The sequence below is a fragment of the Lathyrus oleraceus genome, chromosome 4, assembly GCF_024323335.1.
Source record: "Lathyrus oleraceus cultivar Zhongwan6 chromosome 4, CAAS_Psat_ZW6_1.0, whole genome shotgun sequence".
NCBI lineage: Eukaryota > Viridiplantae > Streptophyta > Magnoliopsida > Fabales > Fabaceae > Lathyrus > Lathyrus oleraceus.
In genome coordinates, this window is record NC_066582.1 from 437,805,299 (window position 1) to 437,830,686 (window position 25,388).

Below are 25,388 nucleotides of genomic sequence, written 5' to 3' on the forward strand. Positions count from 1 at the left end.
TTTCCTATATTGTGAACTTTTTTTATATTTATTTGTTTGATTCTTAAAAGTAAATTTGTTTTATAGTTTACACTTATAATTACTATTGTATAAAGGTTTGAGGTTGTCGGATGAAGAGATAATGAATTTAACATTAATTGAGATTGAACGAAATCTTCAAAGGAAAAGCCGAAGTCTAAAGGAATTTGCTGGAATGCCTTATCCAAGTGGATATGTGGTTGAGCAGTTGGGAAATAAGCTCATATACGAAGAGCGGAGTTACAATCCAGCCGAACAATTGCAAGAATACAATAATTTGTTTTTAAATCTTACAGGTAAATATGTTAAATGTTTGTAAGTTTTGTCATAATTTTATAAAGTTAACTTTTAAAGTATGATTTTATCTTACAATTTTTTTTAATGTATAATTAATTTATTCACTGCATGTTTGCTATGTATTTTTTTTAAATTAGATGAGCAAAGAGGTGTATTCAAGCAAATAATGGAAGCAGTAAACAATCAACAAGGAGGCGTATTTTTTTTGTATGGATACGGTGGCACAGGGAAAACCTACATGTGGAGAACTCTAGCTTCCTACATAAGATCAAAGAAACAAATTTGTTTAACTGTTGCTTCATCGGGCATAGCTTCACTACTACTTCTAGGAGGTCGAACGGCTCATTCAATGTTCAAGATTCCAATACCTACAATGGAGTCTTCTACATGTAATATCGACAAAGGTAGTGATCGTGCAGAGCTACTAAAAATGGCAAAGTTGATAATTTGGGATGAAGCTCCAATGGCACACAGATTTTGTTTTGAAGCGTTTGATAAAACCCTTAAAGACATAATGGGGCGTTCCAATTGTTCTGACAAATTATTCGGAGGGAAAGTAATTGTATTTGGTGGAGATTTTAGGCAAATATTACCAGTTGTACCAAGGGGCAGCCGTTCAGATATAATACATTCTACAATAAATTCATCATACATCTGGGATCATTGTGTTGTGCTGAAGCTTACAAAGAACATGCGACTCCAACAAGCCGGCAATACTTCAAGTACACTGAATTAGAATTGTTTTCTAATTGGATATTACAAGTTGGAGATGGGAAATTGGAAGAACCTAACGATGGTTACACTGATATTCCTATTCCAAATGATTTCTTAATTTCTAACTATGATGATCCACTAGAAGCCATTGTTAGTGAAACATATCCGAATTTTCTTAACAATTACAAGAATCCAGAATTTTTGCAATCAAGAGCTATATTGGCAGGAACAATTGAAACGGTTGACATCATAAATCAATACGTTTTGGGATTCATACCAGGTATGCGTTATCCATTGTAAACATATTTATAGATACATTCATATATTTATATGTACTAACATAGATTTATAATAATAAAATTTCAAAAAATTTCCCAAAGGTGAAGAAAAGGAATATTTAAGTTCAGATTCTGTAGACACTTTTGACGGTGAAGGAAATGAAGCTTTTAATGTTTTGACCCCGGAATTTTTGAATACACTTACAACTTCCGGTCTACCTAACCACAAGATTAAATTGAAGATTGGGACCCCTATTATGTTGCTTCGAAACATTGATCAACCTGAAGGTCTCTGCAATGGAACAAGACTTATAGTTACAAGATTGGCAAACCACGTTATCGAGGCAAAGATTATATCTGGAAAGAATATTGGAGGGGTTATCTATATTCCAAGAATGGATATGACTCCAACACAATCTCCGTGGCCATTCAAAATGACTAGAAGGCAATTTCCCATAACTATATGTTATGCTATAACAATTAACAAATCTCAAGGTCAGTCATTAGATTATGTTGGATTGTATTTGCTGTAAGAACAAAAATAGTTCTACAATAGATTCCATGATTTTGATGATAACAAAGGATGAAACCAAAAATGGCACCCTAACGAAAAGTTTCTAAGTGTGCAGGGTTCTAAAGAAAGAAGAAATAAATCTGATGATGTCATCAGATGCAAAACAAGATCAGATGCAAAATCTCAAGTATCAGAAGCATCTAAAGTGGAATCTCGTTTCAAGAAGCTCTGACTCTGGACAAAACTACAAAGTATCAGAAGCATCTGAACATGAAGTAAAGTCTAGAAGCTCTGACTCTGAACAAATGTCTTCTATAAACTCTGGAAGTTATCAGCGACATCAGAAGCAAGAATTCTCCAGATACACAAAAACTCTAATCAGAATTGTTAATCATGATGAAGTAACGTTTAAGCCAAGTTAAAGTTCTGCAAATGGATTTCCTCAATTAGAAAGAGACGTTAATCTCCTCTTCCAAGAGAAAAGATACTAATTGTGGTAAGTAGTCACTTCTAAGTGAAAAAGTCTACTGCAGAAGCTATTAATGGAATGGCGTAATTACATCTCAATATCCAACAGATTCAACGCTACTTCAACTCTACTTCAACTCCTATAAATAGAGAAGAAATCTCATTCAGTATATACGAAGAAATCACTAGCCAAAACTATACTGAAATCATATCACGCTCAAGAAAAACATCTTTGTTCTTCAAAGATTTTCACTAAGCTTTTGCTTATCAAGTGAAAATTTGTTCTTAAGTTTGTAATATTTGCTTTCTTAGAAGCACTCTAGATTACACATCTTGTATCTTATTTTTATTTGATTTCCTCAAGTGACTCTTTGTAGTCTGTAGACTTGAGAGGACTAAGAGATTTTCTTCTCTCTTAGGGGTTGTTTGTAATCTTTCAAGATTAGTGGATTAAGTCCTTGTTGAAGGCGAAATCACCTTGGCCGGGTGGACTGGAGTAGCTTTGTGTTATAAGCGAACCAGTATAAAATCTTTGTGTGATTTCATTTTGCAAAAGCGCTTATTTTTCAAACAATTCAAACCCCCCCTTTCTTGTTTTTCTCACCTTCAATTGGTATCAGAGCTCCGGCTCTGTTATTGATTTTCAAATCAAACACTTAACCGTGTAGAGAGATCCAGTGCGAGAAAAACAAATGGCCCACTCAAATGAGAAAGATTCTTACAATGCCAAGCCTCCTGTTTTTGATGGAGAAAAGTTTGATTACTGGAAAGATAGAATCGAAAGTTTCTTTCTGGGTTATGATGCTGACCTCTGGGACATTGTCACAGATGGATACAAACCTCCAACCTTAAATGGAGCTGAAGTTCCCAGAAGCAAAATGTCAGAAGATCAGAAACGTGAGTTCAAAAATCATCACAAGGCCAGAACAATACTTCTAAATGCTATATCTTACAACGAATACGAAAAGATCACCAACAGAGAGACGGCTAAAGATATACTTGACTCTCTGAAGATGACCCATGAAGGAAACTCCCAAGTCAAGGAGACGAAGGCTCTGGCGTTGATCCAGAAATATGAAGCCTTCAAGATGGAAGATGACGAAGCTATAGAAGCTATGTTTTCCAGATTCCAAACTCTTATTGCAGGTCTTAAAGTGCTAGACAAGGGATATACGACTGCAGATCATGTTAAGAAGATTGTCAAAAGTCTGCCAAAGAAATGGAGACCAATGGTTACTGCTCTGAAGCTATCAAAGGATCTGAACAACATCAGCCTTGAAGAACTTGTTAGCTCTCTCAGAAGTCATGAGATAGAACTAGAGGAGGATGAGCCTCAGAAAAGGAACAAGTCAGTGGCGCTGAAGTCCAGACCTGAAAGACGGAAGTCAGACAGAACCAAAGCTCTCCAGGCAGAAACTGCAGATACTGACGACTCTGAACCTGAAGACTCTGATGATGAAGAAGAACTGTCCTTACTAACCAGAAGAGTTAAGCAACTCTGGAAAAGAAGGAACAACAACAACTTCAGAAGATCAAGACCCAGAGGGGATAGATCAGAGTCAACTTCAAAAGGTAAACCTAATAAAGATATTACCTGTTTTGAATGTAAAGAAACAGGTCATTATAGAAATGAATGCCCCAAGCTGAAGAAAGATAACTCTAAGAAAGAAAGCTTCAAGAAAAATGCCTTCAGAACAAAGAAAGGATTAATGGCCACCTGGGACGATAGTGAATCAGGATCATCAGAATCTGACTCTGATGAACAAGCCAACGTAGCATTTATGGCCACCACATCCAGCAGCTCAGATGAAGAATCTGAAGAGGTATTTTCTGAACTTTCTAGATCTGACTTAGAATCATGTTTATCAGAAACTCTTACCTCTCTTCAGAAATTAAAACAAAAAGTTAAAAGCATTAAAGGCCTTCTTAAAGCAAAATCTGAAGAATGTAGTGAACTTGAGACAACAATTCTAGCACATGAAGATACAATCAAATCTTTAATGTTAGAAAGAGATGGAGCTAAAACAAAAAGCTTAAAATTAGAAGAAGTGTTGTCTCAAGCACCACAAACTTCAAATGAAATTATTTATAAATATGAAGAAGCCTTTCAACAATTTCTGAAGAATGGGATAAATAGGAGTATTATGGCATCCATGATTTATGGAGTAGGTCAGAATAATAAAAGGGGAATTGGGTATGATTCTGATTCTGATAAAACTTCTACCAGTAACCAAATTAAATCACCTTTTTCATACCACTATACACACACACAAGAACACAAATTTAAAAATGCTAGAAGACCCAAAGTTGTAAGAAACTCTGGGAAAACTAATCTGAAAGGACCCAAGAGATTCTGGGTACCGAAAGATAAGATTATCTATGTTGCAGATATCCTATGCAGCAAAGTTCAGACACCAGTCATGGTACCTGGACTCTGGATGCTCGCGACATATGACGGGAAGAAAGTCTATGTTCCAAAGCCTGGAACTTAAAGACGCTGGCTTTGTAGGCTTCGGAGGAGATCAGAAAGGAAGGATCAGAGGCTCCGGAACTATTGGTAATGGTACTCTTCCCTCTATATCTGATGTTCTTTATGTAGAAGGATTAATGCATAACTTGTTATCCATAAGTCAATTAAGTGATAACGGTTATGATGTAATCTTTAATTAAAAAACGTGTAAAGCCATTAATCAGAACGATGGCTCTGTCCTTTTCACAGGCAAGAGGAAAAACAACATTTATAAAATAAATCTTTCTGATTTAAAAGATCAAAATGTTAAATGTTTAATGTCAGTTCACGAAGAGCAATGGGTATGGCATAGACGCTTAGGCCACATTAGCATGAGGAAACTTTCTCAGCTAACTAAACTTGAGTTAGTCAGAGGCTTACCTAAACTGAAGTTTTCTTCAGATGCTCTGTGTGAAGCTTGTCAGAAAGGAAAGTTTTCAAAAACATCTTTTAAAAAGAAAAATGTTGTTTCTACCTCCAAGCCTCTGGAGCTTCTTCACATTGACTTATTTGGTCCTGTGAAAACAGCATCAGTCAATGGAAAGAAGTATGGACTAGTAATCGTTGATGATTACAGCCGCTGGACATGGGTAAAATTCCTAAAGCACAAGAGTGAGTCTCACTCTGTATTCACCAGTTTCTGTTCTAAAGTGCAAAAAGAATTTGACTCCAAAATTATTAGAGTCAGAAGTGATCATGGTGGAGAATTTGAAAATAAAGATTTTGAAGAACTATTTGATTCAAATGGAATATCCCATGATTTCTCCTGCCCTAGAACTCCACAACAAAATGGAGTTGTAGAGAGGAAGAATAGGACACTCCAAGAAATGGCCAGAACCATGATCAATGAAACAAATGTAGCAAAGCACTTTTGGGCAGAAGCTGTAAATACAGCGTGTTACATTCAGAATAGAATCTCTATTAGACCTATTCTGGATAAGACTCCCTATGAACTGTGTAAGGGAAGAAAACCCAACATTTCATATTTTCATCCTTTTGGATGCCTTTGCTTTATATTAAATACTAAAGAACATCTGAACAAGTTTGATTCCAAAGCACAGAAAGGTATTATGTTAGGATACTCAGAACGCTCTAAAGGCTACAGAGTATACAACACAGAAACCAAAATTGTAGAGGAATCAATTCATGTTAGATTTGATGATAAGCTTGACCCTGAAAAGTCAAAGCTAGTTGAAAAGTTTGCAGATTTAGAGATCACTCTGGTAGAATCTGAGAAAACTCCAGAAGCACCTGTCACTCCAGACTCTGAAGAAATTAAATCTCCAGAAATTCCAAGGAAAGTCAAGAGTCGTAGCAACGTATCTGAAGATTTGATTCTGGGAAACAAAGATGAACCTGTTAGAACCAGATCTACCTTCAGAACTTCTGAAGATATTCCTCTGGGACTAGTGTCTCTGATTGAGCCTACGTCCTGTGATGAAGCTCTTCAAGATAACGATTGGGTGGCAGCTATGCAAGAAGAGTTAGATCAATTCTCCAAGAATGATGTCTGGGATCTTGTTCCTAAACCCAGAGGCACTCATGTCATTGGAACCAGATGGGTTTTCAGAAACAAACTGAACGAGAAAGGAGAAGTTGTCAGAAACAAAGCACGACTGGTAGCTCAAGGTTATAGTCAACAAGAAGGTATTGATTATAATGAAACTTTTGCTCCAGTCGCAAGGTTAGAATCTATTCGTCTTCTTGTATCTTTTGCTATTAATCATTCTATTAAATTATACCAAATGGATGTCAAAAGTGCATTTCTTAATGGTTATATTTCAGAAGAAGTGTATGTTAATCAACCTCCTGGTTTTGAAAACTCAAATTTTCCAGAACATGTTTTCAAACTTAAGAAATCCTTATATGGACTTAAACAAGCTCCCAGAGCTTGGTATGAACGCTTAAGTAATTTTCTTCTGGAACAAAATTTTATCAGAGGGAAAGTTGATTCTACACTCTTCTGTAAAAATCATAAAAATGATCTCATGGTATGCCAAATTTATGTTGATGACATTATTTTTGGTTCTGCTAATATCTCTGTTTGCCAAGAATTTTCTAAGTTAATGCAGGCAGAATTTGAAATGAGTCTAATGCAAGAACTAAAGTTCTTTCTGGGAATTCAAATCAATCAAACTCCAGAAGTCACGTACATTCATCAAAGCAAGTACATTAAAGACGTTCTAAAGAAGTTTGATATGTCTGAATGCAATTCTGCAAAGACTCCCATGCATCCAACTTGCATTCTGGAGAAGGAAGAGCGTCTGTCTTTGTGCCAGATTCCAATCAGATCCTAGAGAATCTCATTTAACAGCTGTTAAGAGAATTCTTAAGTATCTGAAAGGAACTCCTAACCTGGGCCTGATGTATGAGAAAACATCAGAGTATAGGCTTTCTGGTTATTGTGATGCAGATTATGCAGGAGATAGAATAGAACGAAAAAGTACATCTGGAAATTGCCAGCTTCTGGGAAACAATCTAATCTCCTGGGCTAGCAAAAGACAGTCAACTATCGCTCTATCAACTGCAGAAGCAGAATATATCTCAGCATCACTGTGCACAACTCAGATGCTCTGGATGAAACATCAGCTAGAAGATCTACAAATCTTTGAGAGTAACATTCCTATCCTTTGTGATAATACTGCTGCTATTTGTTTAAGTAAGAATCCCATTCTACATTCCAGAGCCAAACACATAGAAATAAAACATCATTTTATTAGAGACTATGTTCAGAAAGGGATAGTAACGCTGAAGTTCATTGATACAGAACATCAATGGGCAGATATCTTTACTAAGCCTCTAGCTGAAGATAGATTTCGTTTCATCTTAGAAAATCTGAACATTAAAAATTGTCCTGAGTAAAATTTGGCTCTGAACATGTAAAATGAGACTCTGATAAAAACAAATATACTTCTGCCTCTGACTCTGATACTTCTACCAAGTTAAGAAGATATCTGAGTTAGAAATCTTCAGAAATCCTTTGGTATTCCTGAAGATCAGATACATCAACACGTGGGGAACATGCGTCTAAACCTTAGAACTTCTAGACAGCTGTCAAGAGAAATCAAAGGTCAGAACGCTTGAAATCTCCTCGAGCAGTGTGCTTACTGTTGGGATTAGACATTCATTTATTAGCTATAATCATTTTTCCTCCCCTAGCGTGCAAATCTTGTGTTCTGTTCCAACGCAATTAAATGTGTCGTTTTGCATGTGTTTTTACCCTTAGTATATAAACACTTTTCTCACATTTCACACACTTATCACTCTCACTCACTCTTAAACCCTAAACCCTCTCTCGAAGTTTTCTCTGCAACCTTCTCAGTTCTTCATCATCTTCATCATGAATCCTCAAGAACAAGCAGTTTTTAACTTCTCCCAACAAATGGAAGCTGCTTCTAACCCCCAAACCTCAAACACTCAAACACCCATGGTTGTAGATGTCACCACGACCCCAGTTTACAAAGAACCTCACATTTTGGAACGCGAACAACACATAAACCTTTCAACTCCCTTTGAAGGTTTGGATGTTCTATGTGAATCGCTGGTAGATTTTGAGAATTTGAGAAGAAATGGCGTTGATTTAACTGAAGATCTTCGCAAGCAAGGTTGGGAAAACTACTTCAACAGATTGTATGGTCCAATCTATCCTCTTCTGGTGAAGGAGTTCTGGAGATGTGCAGATGCTGATGACCAGTTCATCGTTTCTTTTGTTCTGGGTGTGAAGATTGTCATCACTGAAGCATCAATTGCTTCCTTGCTAAACATGGAGAGAACTGGAGGTAAAAGGATTTACAACATTCCTCCAAGATCCAAGCGCATCACAGAAGTCATTAACCCTACAATCTTCAAAGCAAATGTTGAAGGAAACCCCTCTAAGAACAAGGAGCTTCATCAGAACCTCCGAGTTTGGCTGAAGATTATTCTGGGAACAATCCATCATCGTCCAGCCTCCAACTCTTCAGATTATATCAACGCTGATCAGAAATGCATCCTCTACTGTATTCAGAAGGGTATTCCGATCAACCTCCCTGTTCTCCTCTTCAGATATCTGAGGGATTCAGTCAGAGAAACCAGGAATAATATGAAGCCCAGATCCTACGTTCCTCTGGGAAGATTGCTCTCTGACATCTTCATTGAGCATGGACTGGTAGATGCTCTGGAGAAGACCAGATGTATGGATGATTTGGCAATTGACGTTGGAAAGCCTCTGAATGCCAAAAATCTGAGGAGTATGGGAATCATCAAAGACATCAGAGTCAAGCCCACTATGAATGTGACCTGGGAAGCTCTGAAGGATCAGAGGAAGATGCCTCATGGCCTTGAAAGGTTCTTCAAGAATGAACCCAGAGATGCCATTGCCATCTACCTTCAGGATCGTCTGGATGAAGGCATTGATGTTTCTGATTTCCGCCTAGAAGACTGTCTGGACTCTGTAGAAGATCTGGTCAGATACAAAAGAGGCCTTTCTGAGAAGAAGATAGCTGAGGAAGCAAGGAAGGCAAAGAAACCCAGAATTGGAGAATCCTCTGGAACCAAAGCTCCTCTGAAAGTCTCTTCTTCTTCTGGTAAGTCCATTCCTCCTGTCTCTTCTGAATCTGTAATGGCTTCCTCTAACCCTCTCTCCTCTCAACCAATATATACCACCTCTGAAATACCACCCTCAATCACCAGAACCTCTCAACCTCCACCTGTTCTAAAAATTGCCCGCAATTTCACAACAACCTCTGACCCTAACCAACTATATCACCACAGCTCCTCTTCATCCTCTGAGTATGAATCACCCCCTTACCTTTCCCCTTCTTCTAACCAAGAGTCTTCTGATCATGAGTCCTCTGATCAAGAACACTCTGACCCAAACTCCCCAACAATAGCTGAAATTTATGCTAAAAATTTCGCCCCACAAACTCAAACACAAACTGAAGTAACCTCTCCCCTCCGAACTTCTATTCCACAACAAACAACCACCATTACCTCTGAAAATCAAACTTCCCTTCCACCACAAACAACCACCACACCCTCTGAAACTCAACCATCTGTAATTCGCCCATCTGAACCTTATATCACTCCACCATTAATTCCCGCTGTACCTAGCCCAGACTCTGACCCATTAGATGTAAACCCACTCTATGCTTCATCCCCCAGTCTTCAACCAGACCCAGATTCTGAACTTCAACCAGAAGCAGAATCTGAACCCCAGCCAGAACCAGAAACTGAACCTCAACCTCTAAATCTCAGCCCTCAAAACTCTCCACCTCATTCACCTGAACCTGAACCTAAAATTATCATACCTACCCTTGAGGAGGCCATTATACAGGTTGCAGAATCCTCAGTCCAGAAGATCAAGTCTCTGGCTAAAAACTCTGAAGTAAGTGATGATCCTAAATCTGTTAGGACACACTGGAACAGAGTCATTAGTTGGATGACCTCTGAGTCTTATAGGCTGAAGAGTATCTCTGAACAAGTCAGAAATGGCTACATCAGAGACTCTGAGGAAAGACTCCAAGAGAGACTGGCTAGAGAAGCTGAGGCCAAAAGATTAGAGGAAGAGAGACTGGCTAGGGAAGCTGAGGCCAAGAGATTAGAAGAAGAAAGATTGGCTAAGGAAGCTGAAGAAGAAGCTAAGAGATTGGAAGAAGAACGCCTGGCAAAGGAAGCAGAACTTCTGAGAATTCAGGAAGCTGAAGCCAAGGCTAAGGCAGATGCAGAAGCCCAAGCTGCTGCTGAAGCTGAAACTCAGCAGGCTCTGATTCAGGGGGAGTCTTCCTCTGCGATCCCTCTGATTCTTAACACTCTGAAGGAGATCAAGCAAGATCAGAAAGAGATCAAGCAAGATCAGAGTGAGCTCCGGGCAAGGATGGACAAGCAAGACGCTCTGAATGAAAACCTCCAGAATATGTTTGCCATGCTACTACAGAGACTTCCTCCTCCTCCAAACCCTTAGGCACTTAGGATTTATTTTGGTTGCCTAGTGTTTTTGCTTCTGTCTTTTCTTTTTTTTAGCTCTGATATTTCTTTGAATCTGTTGTTTTTGACTGCTGTTTGCCTTTGTGCTGTTTAATGAAGTGTTTTTCTCTCTATTATTCTTTTTATTTTTATGCCTTTTTGATTATGCCAAAAAGGGGGAGAAATTATTAAATAGCTCTGATGAAAATTATGTCTAAAACCTTAAGCATTCTGCAACAATTATAGAAATAGTTCTGATATAAATAAGCTCTGATTAAATAATAGCTCTGATTAAATAACTCTAACTTTAAAGTTAAGCATTTGCAGAAAGTTTTCAGAAACCTAATTACTTGGAAAAGCTCTGGTAAGAACTTCTGAACTCCCTAGCGCTAACTCAGGGGGAGCTTTTGTCTATCTGATCTAATATTTTTCATGTTTCATCTGATAATTTTATTTGTTTTGTCATCATCAAAAAGGGGGAGATTGTAAGAACAAAAATAGTTCTACAATAGATTCCATGATTTTGATGATAACAAAGGATGAAACCAAAAATGGCACCCTAACGAAAAGTTTCTAAGTGTGCAGGGTTCTAAAGAAAGAAGAAATAAATCTGATGATGTCATCAGATGCAAAACAAGATCAGATGCAAAATCTCAAGTATCAGAAGCATCTAAAGTGGAATCTCGTTTCAAGAAGCTCTGACTCTGGACAAAACTACAAAGTATCAGAAGCATCTGAACATGAAGTAAAGTCTAGAAGCTCTGACTCTGAACAAATGTCTTCTATAAACTCTGGAAGTTATCAGCGACATCAGAAGCAAGAATTCTCCAGATACACAAAAACTCTAATCAGAATTGTTAATCATGATGAAGTAACGTTTAAGCCAAGTTAAAGTTCTGCAAATGGATTTCCTCAATTAGAAAGAGACGTTAATCTCCTCTTCCAAGAGAAAAGATACTAATTGTGGTAAGTAGTCACTTCTAAGTGAAAAAGTCTACTGCAGAAGCTATTAATGGAATGGCGTAATTACATCTCAATATCCAACAGATTCAACGCTACTTCAACTCTACTTCAACTCCTATAAATAGAGAAGAAATCTCATTCAGTATATACGAAGAAATCACTAGCCAAAACTATACTGAAATCATATCACGCTCAAGAAAAACATCTTTGTTCTTCAAAGATTTTCACTAAGCTTTTGCTTATCAAGTGAAAATTTGTTCTTAAGTTTGTAATATTTGCTTTCTTAGAAGCACTCTAGATTACACATCTTGTATCTTATTTTTATTTGATTTCCTCAAGTGACTCTTTGTAGTCTGTAGACTTGAGAGGACTAAGAGATTTTCTTCTCTCTTAGGGGTTGTTTGTAATCTTTCAAGATTAGTGGATTAAGTCCTTGTTGAAGGCGAAATCACCTTGGCCGGGTGGACTGGAGTAGCTTTGTGTTATAAGCGAACCAGTATAAAATCTTTGTGTGATTTCATTTTGCAAAAGCGCTTATTTTTCAAACAATTCAAACCCCCCCTTTCTTGTTTTTCTCACCTTCATTTGCCTAGAAGTGTATTTAGTCATGGTGTAGCACCTCAAATTTGCACCCATCATTTTGTACATTCATTTCATATTAGGTCATAGCATAACATAGGCCACTACATAACATTGCATTGTCCATTTGCCCAAATGCAAGCTCAGTTGACAAATTAGGTCAAACTGGTCAGGAGATCCAGTCAATCAAGCAAGCATGTGCTATTTTCATTGGAACAAAGCCCTATGGTTGATTTATCAAGTTCATATGGTCTAAGGATCATTGTGAAGTGGTTTGGCCAAAGATTGGATGATCAAAGCTCAACAGTCAAGCTGAATTTCTTCAGAAAACCTAGAAAGTCAATTGTGGTCAACTGTGCCTGATTTTATGGATTGGAAGGTGTGAGATGGTTTGAAAGGCCTCATTCATGCCCATACAAGTCTCATTTGACATATCAAAGACCAAGGTTGAAGATTTGGAGGTCAGACAAGAAGTTTCCTAAAATGGCAGGTGACCTGTAATTTCAGCTGCCCAAAATGGAAAGTTTTTCTCCCCAAAATTACTTCATCATACAAGCTTCAAATGGAATTTTTTCCAACATGAAAGTTGAATATCTTGATCTCACCATTCCAAAAAGTCCAAGAACTTGAAATTCCCATGTGTGGTTAGCAAGATATGGTCCAGTCATTTTCCAAAAATGCCCGAATTCAAAGTGGCATAACTTGCACATGGAATGGCCAAATTGGATGGTTTTTCTTTGAGCAAATCACATTTGATGTGTACTTTCATAATCCATCATCACATTTTGCCAAAAGCCTTCACATAAAAAGGTCAATTTTCAAGTGCAACAATTAAAATCCAAGGGCAAAATGGTCCAATTTGAGAAATACATGGAATTTTGAAATGGGACTTTTTGCAACACCTTCTAAATGGCATCTGTGACTTGTTTGAACCAAAGTTGGACAGAAAAATCAGCTGGTTTAAGAAAGGGCATATTGGACCAAAGCTTGAAAAATGCATATTATGCTAATCATCTTAATTTGTTAATCTTGGATTAATTTTGGATTAAGGGATCAGTATATATTGCTAATTGTAACTGCATTGCTTAGGCACTAATCATATTTTCAGATTCATCACCAAAAAATCACAAATTCTCTCACTTTCTCCATTTTCACATCTTCACTTTTTCATCAATTTTCCAAGATTTCATCATTGCTTTTGCCTTGTTTTCCATTGATTCTTCATGTGCAGGTGATATTGAATTTCTGTTGACGCATTTGGAGGTGTAAATCGAGCAAAAACTCCGGCTGCTACAAGCTTCATCTTCCATGGCAGCTGCGAAAATCCCTTGGTTCGTGCACCTTTGAGCTAAGAGTTCATCACCATACACCTTCTTGAGCTTACTACATCATCTGTTTCATCGAATCGGAGCAAAATACGCAAGGATTTCACACTGTGCTTCAAGAAGGTGAGTTTTTCGAATCTTCCAATTCTTGCAATTGCCATATGGATTCAGTAGATCTTTGAACGTAGAACGTATTGGTGCTTGAATCGTTTAATTTCATCCACTAATTATCAAGATATTTGAGATCAAAGTTTATGCGTCCAAACTTCTTTCGATCGGATCTTGATACACATTGATCTTTAGACATTTTCATGGACATATTTGTAACCTACGTTGAGATACGAAGAGATTGGTATAAGGTTCGTCCATTTTGGTGCAAAATAGTTCGTGACCGAAGCTGAAGGTGATGGACGAAGATGAACACGGACGAACAGCAAGATTCTGGAAATTTTTCTCGTTCAATCCATTAATTTTGCATGGCAATTTTGAAATGTGTTTCCCACCAAAGAAGGACCAATAGCACGCTGACAGCACATAAATGAATACTGTGCGTTTTGGCATGGCTGTAGATATTTACGGTTGTGCCATTCAGGACTTAATTAATTAATTAATTCATATTACACATTAGATAATTATTCCAATAAATATTAACAAACTTACAAAAAATCACATAAAATCCATTTTTAATCCAAATTTAGTGGGAGTTTTTTTGTTAGATTCATAGTTTTCTCTAGAATTTTATAGGCATGATAACTCAAGTTGTGCTTGGTGGATTTTTGACTTTGCCTATTGATCTTTGACTTGTGTGCATTTTGTATATGTTTCACCATTTTTAACACGAAATACTCATACCTTATCCAAATTGAATGAAATTTCACATGCTAATTCTTGACTCTTTTCTGGTTATTTTGATGTATTGTTTGTGAATTTTGGATCTCTGGTTTGGTAGATATGATGTATGCAAGTTGAGTGTGACAATTTGTGTCACACTAGGTTAGGTCAATTTCATGAATTTATTTGACATGCCTAGGCTTCTCCAATCGATCTCAAATTTTGCATGCTGTGTCTTGTATATGTCTAGTTTTCCATGAATTTTCGTATGAATTGTTGATTCACTTTCCATTTAATTGAGATTTTTTATTGCTGTTTAGCATTTTTAGGGTTTTGTTTGAGTGCTTGTCTTCCATGTCTCATGAAATGCTCATACCATATCATATGAATGTGAAATTTGATGGAGTGATTCATAACATGTTTGATGTCATTTTGGATATGGTCCCATCCATTTCTTGATTGTTTTCACTGTTTGGCACTTGATTGAAGTTGATGCTCATTTTGCTACCATGTGTTGACTTGTTTGGATTTCTGCTGACTTTATGATTTTTATTGACCTACTTCCTCTTGTCCAAATGGCATGAAAATTGATATGTAGCTCATTGAATGTGTCCTGTTTAGGCTGGAATTTTTGTGGAATTTATTGAGCTGTTTAGGTATTTTTTTGAGTGATATCATTCTGTTTGCTCCTATATGGTTCATAATTGCCTAGCTTGACTTAAATTGTGCATGAAATTAATTTGGTGCATAGTTTAGATGTGAGACCAATTGGATTCTCTTTGTAATTGACTTATCTTGATTTTGGTCATGTTTCACTCGCTGTTTTGACTTTTTCACTTCTTTTTGACCCTAGGCTTGTCCTAGTGGTCTTGTATCTCATGTTTGAATGTGATTTTCAGGTTAAGAAGCAAAATACCTTAAGGAAGTGGATTCACATTTGATTGGGATGTCATTTGATATTGTAAACTAACTTGGTTTATGTTGTAGGATGCTTGGCTCCTTTGAGTTGACTTGCACTTTGGTGCATTGGATTGTGTTTGTCTGTTTATAGTTAATTGTGAACCATTTGCTGTTCAATTCTGTGATTGGTGTACTGATGATATTTGATTGATTTCAGGTACATTAAGTTGCTAATATTGCTTTGCTTTGCTTGATAAGAAATTTGCACTGAGGTATAACATTCTTGTCTCCATGTAGTCTGGAAGACCTGGCCTGTTACTTGGCCAGGCACCTGTCTGAAGTCCTCCTTAAGAGGCAATGTTTGTGATTGTTTACTTTTGTGCCAAGCAGGTAAAGACCTCAATGAGGCAATTGGCGGATATAAGAGATAAGCAATCTATCTCCCGCTATTCTGTTGAGTCGTCCCTCTGCTCACATCACTGTGTTGATGCATTGGGACACAAACCCAAGATCTTGTACAATGTACAGTTGTGTCAGAGTCTTGAGTGTAGAAGGGTTCCTCCTTTCTGAACCCACGCTCCTTTGTCTGAAGCTCTCCCTGACCAGGGATAAGAGCTGTGAAGTCTTATCTTCACTCTCCTTTCATCAGCTTCACCTTAGCCCCTCAATGGCAAGGTTAAGAGCTAACACCACCCCTGTACAGATGACTTGCTCTTGCAGTCTTACCCTTTGATTGAGCCCCTTTGGTGTGCATATAGTGTGTGCTACTTGTGAATGCTTGATTTACTGTTTGCTTGTGTTGAATAGGATAGGCTTGCTTCCTGTGCAAGTTAGCTAGAAACCTTGACTTAGGGACAACTTTGCATGATAACAGCTAGGCTCGAGTCGTAGTCTCCCTAGTTGTGTTTCCCTCTGTCATCTGGTTAGGCTAGTCCTGTGTCCCTTCGTAGGGGAACTACGTCGCCCTGATCCTCATACCAGATGAGGTACGTAGGCAGGAGATGAGCAGATCTCTCCGGGCGCCTGTGTCTTTGTTTTGTCTTGTTGTGTGCTTGGAAGCTGATGTAAGTCCATCGAGTGGCGTTCGGGTTCCAGTGTGTGTTTTGGTTCGGATGCTGATGTAAGCCCAGTGATTGGCATTCAGGCTCCACGTTTGCTTTCTTGTGTGTGTTTTGGTTCGGATGCTGATGTAAGTTCAGTGATTGGCATTCAGGCTCCACGTTTGCCCTTGCCTGTGTTTGTTTGTGTGCGTGTTAGCCGAGCTACGAATGCTCTGATTCTCCTTCGTCCAAAGGAGATACGTATGCATAGGATGCGACATCCTAGCGAGCATGTGTCGTTTCCCTTATCCGAACTACTTCGACTCTGATGTCTGTCTGATACACTAAGTAGGCCCAGGATGCGATATCCTGCCGAGTCAGTCTTGTTTGTTTTCTTGTGTCTCTTTCAGCCTGTGTGGATGATTGTTTGAGCAGTGTTTTAGCAACCATTTTCCCTTCCTATTGTGCGTGGATCTCGTCGAGTACGACGGATGCGTAGGGGTGCTAATACCTTCCCTTCGCATAACCGACTCCCGATCCCATTCTCTTTGGTCGCGAGACCATGCTTTTTCCAGGTTTACTCTGAGCGTTTCCTTTCCCTCTTTTGGGATAAATAACGCACGGTGGCGGCTCTGTTGTTCTTGTTTTCCCGCCGGTTTTTTCGCGTAATGCGACACATGGTCAACTATATGTTGCAATATCAAGGGTCAAAAGCAAAAAAGGGCTTAAGATATTAATCCATGACAAGGATAACCATCCATTGAATTCTACAACAAACGTCGTATTCAAAGAAGTTTTTGAAAACTTATAGAACGTAAGTTTTTCATTAGTTATATTATATCAACAAATGTCGTTGTTTATTATTAGAATTTTATTGAATGAGTTGTATAAAATATACATTATGTTTTAACATTTGTTTATATGGATGTAATTGTTTTTTACAGGGTAATGAATCATCACTTCCTAAAAGGTTGCGGGCAGGTTTTGTATAAACCCAATTTTTTAAGGACCAAAGAATTGTACGAAGTTAAATCATTTTGTTGTTGGACTTATTTCTCACAATTTTAACTAAAATTGTGAACCTTTTGTTTCAATATCTTTTGTTGCATTAAACCTTACTGTATCAATTGCAATTAATTTCAACATTTGGTAGTATTCATTACTATATTTTAAAATAAATGAGGTTCTGGTATTTCTTTTACATGGTTTATGTATTTTGGTTAAATAATCATTTATTATGAAGGTTAATATTTGCGCTTTTATACCTCAAATTAGTAACAGATTGGAAAATTTCATCCATTACTAAATAAATATATTTTTATTTCTTATGTCCAAAATCTCAATAATAAATGGAATGTTTATTCATAACATTAACAATGGAATGTTTATTATATATCAATATACCAATAAATTGTAAAAATATTTTTGTATTATATTTTTTGATTATTTCCTTAATATAGTATACAAAAAAATTAAGCAAATTATATTACTATAAATTAATAATGTTTTACTTTATTATGTCCCAAACTGAAAAAAGTTATTTGTGGAAATTTTTTGAAACCATTTATTGATCATTTAACATCCATTACATTAAAAAAACTCTTATGCAATAAATTTGTGTACGTTAATCCAACCACATATATATATATATATATATATATTATATATATATATATATATATATATATATATATATATATATATATATATATATATATATATATATATATATATATATATATAAACAAAAAAATATATTATATTTTAATTTTTTTAAAATAAATCATTGCACTTGCGCGACCCGTGCGAACGCACGGGTCCTTTACTAGTTATATAAAAACTGAATTAATTTAAATTAATATGGAATAACGTGAGTTAATTTTCATACATGTGAAAAGAAATTTATAAGAAATTAAAAAATTAAAGAATTGAAATGAATTAATATGAAATTGTATGAAAGAGATAATAATTTAATAACTCAAAATATTTTAAAATAAAATAAAAAACTATCTGAAATAGACATACACAGTATAATATATATATATATATATATATATATATATAGAGAGAGAGAGAGAGAGAGAGAGAGAGAGAGAGAGAGAGAGAGAGAGAGAGAGAGAGAGAGAGAGAGAGAGAGAGAGAGAGAGAGAGAGAGAGAGAGAGAGAGAGAGAGAGAGAGAGAGAGAGAGAGAGAGAGAGAGAGAGAGAGAGAGAGAGAGAGAGAGAGAGAGAGAGAGAGAGAGAGATTACTATGCACTATTAGTGTAAAAAAATTTACACTGTCGATTCATCACCAAGCATTATTTTGTAGGTTTTTAAAATAAAAATCAAACTTATTCCAATATCCAATATCTATGATTAATTGACTCTATAATTTTTTTTCTTTACTTTCGGTGTATTTCAATTAAGAACCTAAGTTGTTTTCTGGTTTAGTTGTCCATCCAAAATAGAACATAAGAACATGAGTTATGTTTTGTTTTTTGTCTCCTATTTTTTTTATTTAAAGTTTTATCTAAGTTTATACATTTTCACATTTTAATTGTTTTTCTTTTTTACTAATTGTAATGGTTCAAGGTTGTAAAGCAACATGATATAATATTGTTGAGTATGTGAAAAATCAGTAGCTTAAGAATGAAGTTCTCCTGAGAATGAAGTTGAGGGTGGCAATTTCGAAGATTGATTAAAATACTTATATAAAGTTTGTGCAATGTATTAAATACATCAATATAGAAGTTAGATTAAAATAAATAACATATATTTTTCGATCACTATCATAAATATTAAAAAAATTAAATTTATTAAACGAATAATATATCTGATTATTATTATGTATCAGATATATTAATTATTCAATAAATTTAAAAAAATTGTCTTTATAATAATGATCCTATGATGTATATATTTACAAATTATCTATTGGCAATGGCAAAATAATAATATTACTTTTTTTTTAATTGAACAATTTTTAACGTGTATATATAAACTTCTATAAAACTTATTAAAGATAGACATTATTCCATATTTTAGAGAAGGCTTAATTTCTTAGAAAAGGGTTAAGATCAGAGACCTAATTTACTAACATATGGTTTTAAAAAAAATCCAAGCATTCAACATACAGGAAACCAACCTTTTCTATCTAGCCACTGATCAAGATCCTCATCTTGAGATGAACGTTGTGCAGTCACAACAATTTTGCAGTTAAAGAAAACTTCAGTTAACAAAGCAAATCATATCCAATAAAAAATAAACAGTCATTACATGTTTCCAAAGGAAAACAAGAATTTTTTACGAAAATAACCCATTTTTTAAAGAAATTCCCAAAATACCCATGGCTTAAATTTTTTTCCAAAACTACCCCATTTTTAGGAGGAGTCGCCAATTGAATTGGAGACTCCTCTTAAAAATTGAATGGAGGCGCCAATTAGATTGGCTAGGGCAGGTGCCCTAGCCAATTGGATTGGCGCCCCTGTGTAGGGCTTAAGAGGAGGCGCCAATTCAATTGGAGACTCCTCATAAAATGCAATTTTTGTGTTATAAATAGATGCGTTGTGTGAGTAATTGTTCCACATCTCATACAATCATTTGGCAATCATGTTTAGTGTTCGTCGCCGATACGGTAAGGTGATTTATGCGAGAGACAAACCTCAGATGCTGATGTTGTTCTGGAACATCACTACGTTCGATCAACTGAAGAGGGAGCTGGTTCGTTGGTTAGAAGGGAAAAAAATTAGAAGTATTGAGAGACTTGACAGTATCTTTGGTTGGGTGTGAATGAAGACTGATAAGGATGCTAGGGAAATGATGTTCGGTCGAGACGACATCAATTTGATTGTTGTAATCAGTTAGAAATATTTCTGTTTTCAGATAGCTTATTTTTGTTTGTTGTGAACCTCGTTGTAACAAAAACTTAATGATATATAATGATTGAAGATTACAGAAATACAATGTTGCAAAAAGCTTAAGACCTAGATGATGTTCCTCGATTGGGGCAGTTGTTCTTGTTGTGTCCTGGTTGACGACAGATACTACATAATCTTATCATTTTATCTGTGGAATCCATCTCTGTTCTGATACGTGTGTTGTTTGGCCTTCCTTTTTTATTTCTACGCATCTCGTCATTGTGCCAAACAATATCACCTTCATATGGAGGCCAGTAATCCTCCATTGGTAGTACCGAGAAACTTTGATTATATACATTCATGACGATGTCGGCCTTGTACACATCAGATAAATGGTTGTAAGCATCTTGACGAGTATAAGCGTATGCTGCAATGACATGGGAGCAAGGTATGCGGAAGGCCTGGAATTTTCCACAATCGCACCAACTTCTGTTTAGTCTAACAGCGTAGGCTAAATTTCGTCTCCCCTCGTTGTGGTCCATTGTTTCCTGGACGCTGAAATTTTTCCTATGACGGTCAAAGACTGTTACAGCGTGTGTGCTAGCTTTGATGCTCTCCTCTTTCATGACCTTCATGCAACACTCACTGAATACTTTCCCGGACATTAACACCGCACTCCATCTTTCACCTCTGGTTGCGAACGTAGAAGCCAACCTATAATAGGTTGATCTTACCAAGGCGGTTATCGGCAGATTTCGAATTCCTTTGAATACCCCGTTCATGCATTCCACAAGGTTTGTTGTCATGTGGCCCCATCGACAACCTCTGTCAAATGCTCTTGTCCACTGCTCTACTGGTATGTTATTTAGCCATCTCCCTGCGTCTTCATTAGACAGTCTAATTTCATCACGATAATATTGAAATGACGGTTGAGTTAGAGCATACCCAGCATTCACCACCTTCTTGCGAAGATTCTTATCTTTTATAGTACGCATGAAGTTTTATGCAATGTGTCTGATGCAATAGACATGGGTAGAAGGAGGATCATGTCATTCGTTGTCATGGTCGTTGTAGGCACTCTCAATGGCAGCATGTCTATCAGAAACCAAACAGAGATTGGCTTGTGGAGCCACATGTGTTCTGAGATGTCGAAGAAAGAAACCTCATCCACCACCTGTTTCACCTTCAACAAGAGCAAAGGCAATGGAAAAGACATTGTTGTTGTCGTCTTGTGCAACCGCCATGAGCAAAGTACCCTTGTATTTTCTGTATAACCAAGTGCCATCAATTTGAATAATAGGTTTGCAGAATGCGAAACCTTTGATGCACGGGTCAAATGCCCAAAAGAGACGGTGAAAGATTCTATTACCTGTAGCACATGTTCCGTCTGGCATCATCGCTGGCAATGTCTCCATAATTGCCACCGTTCTTGGGACATATGTTTTTAGTGCCCATAAAAACCGTGGCAATTCCTTGTATGAATCCTCCCAGTTGCCAAAAACTTGTTCAACAGCCTTTGTCCTCGCAATCCAGACTTTCTTGTAAGATGGAGTATAATTATATGTTGTTCTGATATGGGATATAATTATACTCACCTTCACTGATGGGTCTTTATTAACCAACGGCAGAATGTCTTGACATATCAACATTGCGCTTAGTTTACGGTGATCTTGTTCAACGTTAGTTGCAATGCAACTGTGAGGTGGGTCTATTGAAGCGATCTCCCAAGAGTCGTTTTTCTTCTTGTAAGACGCAACCAAACGAAACTTACAAAGCATGTTACGACATTCGATAACATACCTTCTAGAATCAGTGCGTTTCACTGTAAAATCAGCAGAGTTGTTCATGTGGAATTTTTTGATAGGCAGAACACATTCTTCTTTAGTACGAAACATGTCTCCCACCTTTAATTCTCCTTCTGATCTCAGATACGGATTATAGAAAACATTGTTGGATGTTTCATCGTCGTGCAGATCCATATTTGTCATATGTTGAGGCGGGTTGTAGACATGACTAGGAGGTATTGGTGGTGGTTGATCATCATCTTCATCGTCGTTGTTCAGCATGTGATCAACCTGTATCTCGGTCTCCTCTTCTTCTTCATCAACGACGTCCACTTCTGCTTCTGCTTCTGGGTTGACGTCATCTGACCATTGTGGATCAAATTCACTAGATTCATCCTGACTAGTTAGTTGAGACTGTTGAGATGGTATACATGGTTGAAGAGTAATGTACAACTCAATACAGTTGCAGCCTGAATGTTCATGACTAACAAACATGTATTCAACATCTTCATCGTCTCGTACCTTAAGGGGGAAATACTTGCATTGACTATTCTAAAAAAATATTGGATTTTGATATGTGATCTTTGACACAATACCCGATCCTATACATGATTGTATTCTTTTTTTCAAATGCAAGAAGGTTGCATTTCTCTTGATCGTGAGTCTAATGGTATCGGTGTTTCGAAAATAAAAACCATATAGCTCAGACTCGTATGTTTCACCGTTGTAGTGAACGTTGACACTGTATAATGATGAAGATGACATTGTGCAGATGAAAACTATTTTCTTACTGCAGATGAATGTGAGTGAAGTGTCTTGGATGTTGATAGTAAGACACTTAAATAAATGAGTGAAGTGTCTCACATGCTAGCTAGTTCGAAGTGACGTGTCGCACATGCAAGCTACTCCGAAGTGACGTGTCGCACATGCAAGCTACTCCGAAATGATGTGTCAACCATGCAAGCTACTAAGAAGTGACATGTTCAGCATGCAAGAGAGAGGACATCCACGTGTCAGACATGCAGACACACACTCCAAATAAATTGGCGCCCCCACTCATTCCTTGCACATGGGCGCCAATTCAAGTGGAGACACCTTGTCAAAGCATGCATTCAGACCTCGAAACCAAGCAATCAGACCTAGGTCTTGCATGCATGTCCCTATGGAGGCGCCAATTTGAATGGCGACCCCTCTTAAAGGTTGTACATGGTCACCAATTCAAGTGGAGACACCATGCAAGCATAACTTTTCATGTTCCCATCCATTTTCCTATAAATACATCCACTCCATCAACACTTCTTCCACACCATCACTCTCACTACTTCTTCTACAATACTTCTTCTACAATTTCATCTGCAACAACTTCTTGTAGTTTCATCTACACCAACCCCCCGACAAAATGTCTATCCTCACAATGGGCGAATCACATAGAGGAACGGTTGCAAACATCGCAACATATGTAAGTTTTTTCTTTTGTTAACTTTTTATCTTTCATCTTCACCAACCCCCTTTTATTTTAACATACCAACTTAGTCAAGTTTTTTGTTCTTTCTTTTATAGGATGTATCAAGGTTCCGAACTCGGGTCCACGAATATGTCCATATGGACCCGATGATTCAACCTTATGTTGAACTCGCCGATTTTGGTCATATAAGCAAGATTTTGTCTTGGTCCGTAGATAACAAATTCATTCTAGCTTTATACGAAAGATGGAGACCAGAGACACACACATTTTGGTTCCCAACCGGTGAATGTACCGTGACGTTAGAAGACATCTACATGCTTTTGGGACTACCCGTTGAAGGTAAGATTGTTAATGGTAAAACCAACTATGAAAATTCAATTTGCATGGATCTCTTGGAGACTGATTTGTTAGATGATAACGCAAGAGGTCAAGGTATACTACTTTCATGCCTTAAGTCGTACTATAATAGTTTATACTTAGATGAGCATTCTACCGAAGATGCTCGAATAATAAAAACTAGGTGTTATATTATGATGTTAATTGGCTCGTTTTTATTTCCCGAAGGTAGTGGTTCTAGCATGCATATTATGTATTTACCTTTACTTAGACATGTAGATAGAATAGGAAGTTACAGTTGGGGATCTGCTTGTCTAGCCTATCTCTATAGCTCCTTGTGCAAAAACTCACACAAAGACACATCTACATTTGTTGGATGTGCTGTTTTGCTACAAGCATGGGGTTGGTCAAGACTACTGTCCCTAGCACCCGTCAACAACAACCCTTTCACATTTCCGTATGCACAAAAGTAAGTTGTTTAAATTGCTATATCTTTACTTACTTCTTTAAAGATTATTACCTCTAACTAATATTTTTTGACTTTTTCGTGTAGATGGTCTGCACGTGGTATGAGTTACAACAGATGTCCAAGACACTGTATTACTCAGTATCGCAACCTGTTGGATCACCTTCGACCGACAGACGTAAGGAAAATAACTTAATTACTTCGTTATATTTTGTTAACTTCTTCTACCTTGATTATAATCCAATCTTCTTTTATATTTCAGTTTATTTGGCGTCCATACCTTAATTTGGATCATGACCATCAAGTCAATGCTGAAGACGCGGCCGTATGGACTGCATGCACACCGATAATACGGTTCAGAACTGTGGAGATGCACAATAGTGATCGTGTGAAGCTGCAGTTCGGTATGCCCCAAAATATTCCAGATCCCCCAGCTAGCCTAGGAGAATGGCATATGCACAAAGTTAACGACCAATAGAACTTCAATCCATGGCAAAGCTTCGCAAGATCGGAGTGTCGCAAATGGAAGCACCGTCATGACCATGTGTTAACTGACGCAGTCATGCCAACTGAAGAAAAACCAAGTCGTACTTATATGGCTTAGTACAGATCGGTTGGTTTTCAGTTCATCGCCGAGGATATGTACTTGTACGACCCACGCCAGATGACTTACACACCTAACACCTCAACATCAAACCCCCAACAACAGTGTCAGACCGGATACACACAACCCCCTTCCGTCAAACGTTCCGTTCAACCAACACACAAACATACAACCAAAACATTACATACACCCAACCCCAATACCAAGAGCATACCCCATACCACCACCAACAAATTGACCATCAACCTGAGACTCAACATCGCTTCGCACCCACCCCATCACCCTACCAAAGTTGCCTAAGCCAGAACACCTAACGATCATTCAACACCAACCGCCCCTCCTCCTACCGTAGCCAAGATGCCCAAACCTCACAAAACCAAAACATCCAACAACCCTATCTCTACCAAACACCCCAACAACCTTTCCTCGACGCATCGTTCACACTCATGTCTCCCTTCAACCATCCCGGTCGCCCATCAATGAGTCAACCACATCCCAACTTCTCTGGCAAGGGT

General features: G+C 37.4%; 1 pseudogene; it reads left to right on the forward strand.

Annotated features, from left to right (window-relative positions):
* The first annotated feature begins 481 nt into the window (after positions 1–481).
* Positions 482–17,190, forward strand: LOC127137870 (uncharacterized; annotated as a pseudogene).
* The last annotated feature ends 8,198 nt before the right edge of the window (positions 17,191–25,388 follow it).